Source organism: Clupea harengus, chromosome 9 (assembly GCF_900700415.2).
Source record: "Clupea harengus chromosome 9, Ch_v2.0.2, whole genome shotgun sequence".
NCBI lineage: Eukaryota > Metazoa > Chordata > Actinopteri > Clupeiformes > Clupeidae > Clupea > Clupea harengus.
In genome coordinates this window covers 18,427,175-18,436,601 of record NC_045160.1, presented here as the reverse complement: position 1 = coordinate 18,436,601, position 9,427 = coordinate 18,427,175, and positions in this window count along the sequence as shown.

Here is a 9,427-nt window from a genome sequence, read left to right as displayed (position 1 = left end):
CACACATGTTACGCCACTTGGAACTGAAAACTCTGCAGCCACACAAGTGGCTTATGGGAGAGGTAAAAATAAATAAAAATACATCAGGGTCAGCTAAAAATGGTATGATGTGCCCCTTTCATTTTAGTTATAAGGTTTCTATAAGAGAGCAATACAAAATGCCCCCATGTCCGATTAATTCTGGAGCCGAGCCTGACATACATGGTAACTCCATGTATGTCAGGTTATATACATATGGTAGATACTGTCTACCACCTCATTTGTTAGGAGGGGCAATCTACAAGTACAATTACTGTTTTACACATCTAATACCTGCACAATATAGAGCAGTCAGCACCTTAAAACAGGAAATGACCCTTCACCATTCACTGTACACACCAAACCAGCATTAATGCAACAGTCTATTGTCACATTGTTTCTAGGGTTTTATTATGGCATAGTGTTGTATTTAGCGTTTAATATCTTAAATATTAGTATCTTAAAATTCCATTTTATAACTTGGTTATGCTTATTTCAACCTTAATAAATTGTGTCTTTGTGAATTTAATTAACAGTTTGTGATCCTCTTCTACTCACATAATTTAGACTATTGAGTGCTTCTTTCAAGTGGCTGTGCAGAACAGAGGACATGGACAGACGGTACAGTATATGTCTTAAACCATTACAGTGCGGGGGTGATCATGAATGGTAAGAGGACAGTAGTCCGTCACCAGAGTCTTCCAAAGGTACGTCTAAACATAATACATTTTTATCATTCTAAAGAAATGTGCAGTCTGCCTTCATTTATTGCTGATAGGGTAATGTGACTGTCTGATTTTCTATTTAGGTCAGTTTTGAGGACTACAGTGCTGTCATTAGTTTTCTTAACATTGACAACAACCACTGGAAGTTTATATAACATTTTTGTGTACTATATTAAGCAACATTTATTCTTCCACAGTATCTGCATGCAAAAACCAGCCAAGTATTTGTTTTGGATCCTGCTGGACATGATGAGAAGTTAGATTCCGAACATGCCGCATCCCGATTTAGGTAAGTACAAATGTAACAAATTACATCATAGTTATAGCAAATATTATTATTTGTTAAAGAAGTTAATGATATAACCCCATGTCTGCTAATAACATAATATACATATTATTAGGCTATATTATTATTATTATTTTAACTCTCGGGCATACAAAGTGTATTATAAAAAGGCTGCATTATTTCACTCTTACTCAGAGAATACTTCAAGATGCGAAGAGCATGCCACGGCAGAAGTGACTGGGTTGATAGGAAGTGGAAAGGAGGGGAAATAACCCACAGCATTCAGAAGGATTCCTTCAGCTGTGGTGTACTGGTGATGCAGGTGAGATTTGTAATACAGAGAAAATATCCTAGTATGTTAATTTCCTTAAAGTAAATCAATTTCATGCCAGTCAGAATATAAATGTTTTGTAAAATTGTTAAGATGGCAGAGGTGGTGTTGGACAACCTTCCCAATATCCCTCAAGACATGAAGTTTGACACTTCGAAAAAAACAATGTCAGTCAAGAGATGCCAGATGGCAACAGACATTCTGGAGTACTCAGGTATGGAGAGTTAAATTGGAGATTACGTCTGATTTAATTCATTATTAACTTTTGGCTTGAAATATACTTTCATTTTGTTCCAGTCTTTGATGAAAACAATGGGCCTCATTCTCGAACGCAGTTAAGAAGAATTTAAGAGGAATTTCTTCTGAATTGGATTTAGGACAACATTTGGCATTCATGAAAGTTTTCTCATCTGGGATTTGCTCTGAACTTCAGAAGACTTTCCGAACTCGAAATAGCAGTCGTAACTCGGCCAGAGTTTTCTCAAATGCGATTCCTTAAAAAACCACAAGATGGCCCCGTGGGCCATCTTGTGGTTTTTTGAGGAATCGCATTTAAGAAAACTCTCCGTGTTAATGAATTTGTGAGAAATCGTTGGTGATTGCGTTCACATCAACTCTACAGATCCTCGGCTTAAAGTATCATTAACAATTACGTTTCACATGTAGGCCTATAGTCATGATTCTACGAGGCACCGTGATGCCATAAAATAAATAAAAGCACTACACCGGAATGCTGCGCTCGTCTAGTGAGCGTCGTTTGGCACTGCCGTCTGTGCAAGTACGGCAATCCAGAATTTTCAAGTAGTTCCACGTTGGTGGAACGAACTGCCTAGCACTACCAGAGCAGGCGCGTCCCTCTCTACCTTTAAGAAGCTTTTGAAGACCCAACTCTTCAGAGAGCACCTCCCTTCCTAACTGGCACTTCGACTAGTGCTTAACTTGCACTTATAGCAGTTACATTCCTGCACTTCGTTTTTATTTCCTATTTCGTTTTTCTATTTCTTATGTAAAGTAGTATTTATTGTTACACTAGGTCTCTATTGCTCGTAGCTTGACTGTTCTATCCCTTGTACGTCGCTTTGGACAAAAATGTCTGCTAAATGACTAAATGTAATGTACACGAACACTGCTGTTGCTTTCGTGTAGATTCGGTCAATTCCGACTGCACACGTCACTACGGTTGCGTGCCCTTAAGCACGAGAACGCGCTTTCAATTTAAGAAAACTCTTCCGGGGGAGCACAGCCCAGAAAACTTCTGCTGCGTAGGACCACATTTTCAAGCGTGCATGAATTTGGCGGATGTCTTTTGCTTACGTTGTTTTTCCGAAGCCCGTAAGAAACATTTCAGAAGAAACTTCAGAAAATGTTCGAGAATGAGGGCCAATGACTGTTCACTGTGCGGAACAGACAAGCCCCCTGGATGTGGACCAAATACAATATGGGTCAGCTATTTCATTGTAACACTACTGTGAATGTAATTATGACAATACTACCTAATTAAAGACATGCATTCATGTCAATATGATGATAAATTAACTCCAGAAATGATATGGTTTACATGTATGTAAATCTTACAATCTGTGTGGAGGAAACAAAATGTGTATGCCTGGTTTAAACTAACCAAGAATTACCATTCCTCACACACAAATAACTTTTGCAGCTTTATTTGCTACAATCCAACAAAAACCCAGCAGTAAGACACAAGGTCATTATTAAAATATAGATATTCTGAGGGCATTTCTTATGCTAGTGTGTTACAGGTTGTCATTCATGGACTTTAATACTTGCTAAATTAAAACAATATTATTGTAATTACTTTATAGATCCAGTGTGACTCTTGTCAAAGATGGTTCCATCAGGTATGCCTTGGCATGACTACACCTGTCCTGAACAAATTAAAGAGAAGAAGATGGAAGTGTTGTCTTTGTCACTGACCGTCTTCTGTAAGTCAAATTAGGAATTCAAAATCTTCAAAATGTTCATTTGAACTGTCAGACTGCTTACACAATAAAATAAAAAATATATCTTATTAATACTTCTTACATGTGTTTTTCAGGAAACCCCAGGATTTTGACACCAATATTGATGAGGTGGCTGCTATATGTCTGCTGCTATTATTTTTCTTGCATCCAAATAATTTATTTTATTCATTTGCTTATTTCTTTAGTCTCAATCCCTTTTAGCACAACATTTTTGTATGGCTTAGAACATTTATTTAAATATTATGGGGGAAATAACAATAATGTGGCTCGTGTTCTGTATATAACTGTTTTGAATGTGTTTAGTTGCATTGTTATTAACCTGTTAATTCAGAAGGGTATTTTTGACAATTTCCGCCTATATTGCACTGTCCCATTTAAAACTTGAATATCTATGGTTCTAAACATTGCATAATAACCATTCATGGCTTAAATTAAAGAAGACACCTGGCCCATCAAATGCAATCAGTTAAAGTGTTTTATTATGTCATTTTAGTTTACATTTCAGAGCAGCAAAACCAACATTTTTGTCAGAAAAAAACATAAAACGCCTAGTGTTTTTTTTATGTTTCAGTGTAGAACTGGGTTTTGAATGTCATAGGAAACTAACATTTACATTTCCTGATGCAACAACATCTTGACAGTGTGTGTAAAAAATTTGAAGCAGATAGACAAAAGTTTACAAGTGTTACACATCAGTTTCCATATGGTACCTTTAGACGTCTCCAAGTGTCTCATAACCTCTCCAACCTCACCAAATACAACATCCAGTACCTGTCACTGTACATCAAGAATTCATACTTTTTTCTTGCTTTCTGTACTACAGCAAACCATTCTGAATTAATTTCAGTGTAATATATTGTAATTTATTGTGACAACACATATGATGGTCTATAGCCTCTCCAAAATATACCCAAAAACCTATCCAGATCCATATAAAAGTACATCATGTATGTTTCGTGGTTTTGTACCCAAAAGTACATCATGTATGTTTTGTGGAGGTGTGTGGTGGGGTGTGGAGGTGGTGTGGAGGTGTGTGGTGGGGTGTAGGGGTGTGTAGTGGTGTGTGGAGGTGTGTAGTGGTGGTGGTGTAGTGGTGTGTGGAGGTGTGTAGTGGTGTGTGGAGGTGCTGTAGTGGTGTGTGGAGGCGTGTGGAGGTGGTGTAGTGGTGTGTGGAGGTGTTGTAGTGGGGTGTGGAGGTGGTGTAGGGGTGTGTGGAGGTGTGTAGTGGTGTGTGGAGGTGTGTAGTGGTGTGTGGAGGTGGTGTAGTGGTGTGTGGAGGTGTGTGGTGGGGTGTGGAGGTGGTGTAGTGGTGTGTGGTGGGGTGTGGAGGTGGTGTAGTGGTGTGTGGAGGTGTGTAGTGGTGTGTGGAGGTGGTGTAGTGGTGTGTGGAGGTGTTGTAGTGGGGTGTGGAGGTGGTGTAGTGGTGTGTGGAGGTGTGTGGAGGTGTGTAGTGGTGTGTGGAGGCGTGTGGAGGTGGTGTAGTGGGGTGTGGAGGTGGTGTAGTGGGGTGTGGAGGTGGTGTAGGGGTGTGTGGAGGTGTGTAGTGGTGTGTGGAGGTGGTGTAGTGGTGTGTGGAGGTGGTGTGGAGGCGTGTGGAGGTGGTGTAGTGGGGTGTGGAGGTGGTGTGTGGTGGGGTGAGGAGGTGGTGTAGTGGTGTGTGGAGGTGTGTAGTGGGGTGTGGAGGTGGTGTAGTGGTGTGTGGAGGTGGTGTAGTGGTGTGTGGAGGCGTGTGGAGGTGTTGTAGTGGGGTGTGTGGAGGTGGTGTAGTGGTGTGTGGAGGTGTGTGGAGGTGGTGTAGTGGTGTGTGGAGGTGTGTAGTGGTGTGTGGAGGTGGTGTAGTGGGGTGTGGAGGTGGTGTAGTGGTGTGTGGAGGTGGTGTAGTGGGGTGTGGAGGCGTGTGGAGGTGTTGTAGTGGTGTGTGGAGGCGTGTGGAGGTGGTGTAGTGGTGTGTGGAGGTGTGTAGTGGTGTGTGGAGGTGGTGTGGAGGTGTGTGGTGGTGTAGTGGGGTGTGGGTGTGGAGGGATAAGATGAGATGAGTTCTGTTCTGATGAGATGAGATCTGTTCAGATGAGATGAAATGAGTGGGGAGCGGACAGATGCATCTCCTGCAGGGACATCTCTCTGGAAAAAATAAATCAATTGGCAAATGTTACAAACAACTCAGCAATCCAGCAAAAAAAATAAAGACATTGTAAAACAACCAAACACAATATGCAACTAAAAACAAGAAAGATGCAGACATAGAGAGTACACAACAGGAGAAATATAACATGCCATACATACCAAAATGTATGCTAATAGTATTATGCGTGTGTGAACGAATACATGCAGACATGTATAGTTTACATCAGGACACAACACAGCAAAAATAGCATGTAGCTAACGTTAGCGAACTTGCTAGCAGGCTTGCTAATTTACCAGACAAATACATAGGCAAGCCAATAATTTGGAAACGTACAAAAATGCATACCAATAGTATTATGCATGTGTGAAACCATCCATACAGATATGTATTTACATAGTTTTACATTACGAGCACACAACACAGCAAAATACCATGTAGCTAACTTTAGCGAGCATGCTAGCAGGCTGGCTAATTTGCCAGAAAAATACATAGGCAAGCCAATATTGTGAGAACATACCAAAGTGCATACTAATAGTATTATGCGTGTCTGAAAACATAAATGCAGATATAGATACTTACATGTCATGTCTAGGACACAATCCAGCTGTTCCAATTGTGTCCATGGGCAAACTCCACGTTTTGTGTTGAATGCGCAAAGCCTGTGCTCGGAATGACTTCTCTGGCGCATGGAAAGCGCACCAGAGAACCTTCGGTTACGCGTGGACCAATCACACCGTAATATTATTCAAAGACAGGCAATGGGCATACCATTGTAAACATGAGAATGAGTACTATTGGATAGAATATGTGTCAATCAGTTTGTAGTAACTGGATTGGAGAAACAGGCATTTTGAATGCGGTCATCTGTTACAGGAAGTGGTTGGTTTGTGGGCACTAGACATGAAAATTACGGTAGAACAAGGAATAAAATGTACTGTGGCCAATAAAAACTACACAGTTTCGTAGAAGAGATATATGGCTTTGATTATTCAGGTATGTTTTAAAAAAATATATATTTGTCATGGCCACGAGGAGCTCGAGAAGATTGAGATCATATGATATGGGAAAATGGAGGCATGTTTTGTGCTGTGATGTGAGTACATAAATAAACCACAATAATATCCTCAGGTAAACTATTCAGTGTCATCATTTAGTTGTTTGGATAGATAACGATTTTTTCATGGCAGATAACAAGACATTTTGGCAAAGATAGCATGTTTAAATGGACGATTAGTTTGAGGAGGCGTCAGGGGGTGGGGCACAGCAGGGGGCACACCACGTTTTTCTTTTGGTCGTTTCTAATGAACTGTTGAACACAGGCATTTGATATTACGTGTGCCTGTGGCAGTTTTAGTGCTTTTTCAGAAAAAAAGTCTGTTTATGGTAAAATGTTTTTTATTTTTGTGGCTACATGCACGTAATTAAGATGTTATCAGCCCGGTTGCGCCGATGCTCCCGCTAGGGGGCGTGTCTGAACTAACAAGTTAAAGAGCTATTATACTTTATCCTCTACAATCTTTTGGTGTGACCATGCACCTGGTCTTGTGTAATAAAGCTATCAGATGAGTAGCACTCCAATTATTTGATCATATGTCATGCCATGTGCGATTGCACAGATATTGCAGTTTGATACTGTTTAGTGGTTGCATGTTCTGGGTGTGTTGAAAGGAGATGGCGGTGAAATATCAGCACTAGTTCTCCTCTTAAATAGCCCGTTCAGCAATTTATACCTGTAATTTATTTACTAAACCAAAAGGAAAGAAAAGTGAATGGACACTGAAATGGATTTGAGGATGATAGGTTACATGACCAAAAAGCTATTGAAGTTTCAAACTTTCATAAATTCACGGAAAATAGTGTGAAGTGAAAATGAAAAAACTAAAGGCTGTGCAACATGTATACATAGTCAATGAACACTCTTAAATAGATTTGATGATGATAGGTCACATGACCAAAAAGCTATTGAAGTTTCAAATGTTCAAAAATTCACTGAAAATAGTGTGAGGTGAAAATGAAAAAACTAAAGGCTGTGCAACATGTATACATAGTCAATTAACACTCTGAAACTAATTTGAGGATGATAGGTTACATGACCAAAAAGCTATTGAAGTTTCAAACTTTCATAAATTCACGGAAAATAGTGTGAAGTGAAAATGAAAAAACTAAAGGCTGTGCAACATGTATACATAGTCAATTAACACTCTGAAACTAATTTGAGGATGATAGGTTACATGACCAAAAAGCTATTGAAGTTTCAAACTTTCATAAATTCACGGAAAATAGTGTGAAGTGAAAATGAAAAAACTAAAGGCTGTGCAACATGTATACATAGTCAATGAACACTCTGAAACTAGTTTGAGGATGATAAGTCACATGACCAAAAAGCTATTGAAGTTTCAGACTTTCATAAATTTACTGAAAATAGTGTGAAGTGAAAATGAAAAAACTAAAGGCTGTGCAACATGTATACATAGTCAATGAACACTCTGAAACTAATTTGAGGATGATAAGTCACATGACCAAAAAGCTATTGAAGTTTCAGACTTTCATAAATTTAATGAAAATAGTGTGAAGTGAAAATGAAAAAACTAAAGGCTGTGCAACATGTATGCATAGTCAGTGAACACTCTGAAATAGATTTGATGATGATAGGTTAGATGACCAAAAAGCTATTGAAGTTTCAAACTTTCATAAATTTACTGAAAATAGTGTGAAGTGAAAATGAAAAAACTAAAGGCTGTGCAACATGTATACATAGTCATTGAACACTCTGAAACTAATTTGAGGATGATAAGTCACATGACCCAAAAGCTATTGAAGTTTCAAACTTTCATAAATTTACTGAAAATAGTGTGAAGTGAAAATGAAAAAACTAAAGGCTGTGCAACATGTATGCATAGTCAGTGAACACTCTGAAATAGATTTGAGGATGATAGGTTACATGACCAAAAAGCTATTGAAGTTTCAAATTTTCAAAATATTCACTGAAAATAGTGTGAAGTGAAAATGAAAAAAACTAAAGGCTGTGCAACATGTATACATAGTCAATGAAGACTCTGAAACTAATTTGAGGATGATAAGTAGGGATGGGTATCGTTTGGTTTTTATCCGATACCGGTACATAACCGATACTTTTAAAACGATACCGGTGCCTAAACGGTGCCGGAACCGATACTTTTATAAAAAATAAATAAAAAAAATTATGATTGACGACATTTAAGAAAGGCTTTTTTTATTGCCAAATATATGAACTGTTTAAAGTAGATTATATATATAAATAAATACAAAACACTTTTTAACTTAAAACTTAAATAATATATGAACTGTTAACAAAAGTTTAGACTATACTTAAATAAATACAAATAAATACAAAACACACACACTACAACTTCAATACTTCAGCAATTATTTTGTAGAAATATCAGCATTTTTGCCTTCTCCGGCAAAATGCGACACCTTTCCTGACTAATCGCATGACCTGCACAGGAGAAAACCATCTCCGATGCTGTCGATGAGGCCTGTACACACAGATATGTATCTGAAAGTACATAATTAGGGATGGGTATCGTTTGGGTTTTTTCCGATACTGGTGCTAAACCGATACTTTTAAAATGATACCGGTGCCTGAACCGCTACTTTTTTTTTTTAAAGCACAAAGCGACGATTGACGACATTAAAGAAAGGCTTTTTTTATTGCCAAGGCAATTTTTTTTCTTCAAATTGAACAATATATGAACTGTTTAAAGTAAATATAAATACATACAAAACACTTGGCTTCCAACTACAGCTTCAAACTTTTTAACTTCAAACTATGAACATTATATTAACTGTAAACAACAGTTTATAGTATACTTAAATAAATATAAATAAATACAAAAAACAGCTTCAAACTTCTTTTGCAAAAATATGAGCATATTGGCCTTTGGAGTCAAAACTGTATTATTTTGTTTGCATTTATTT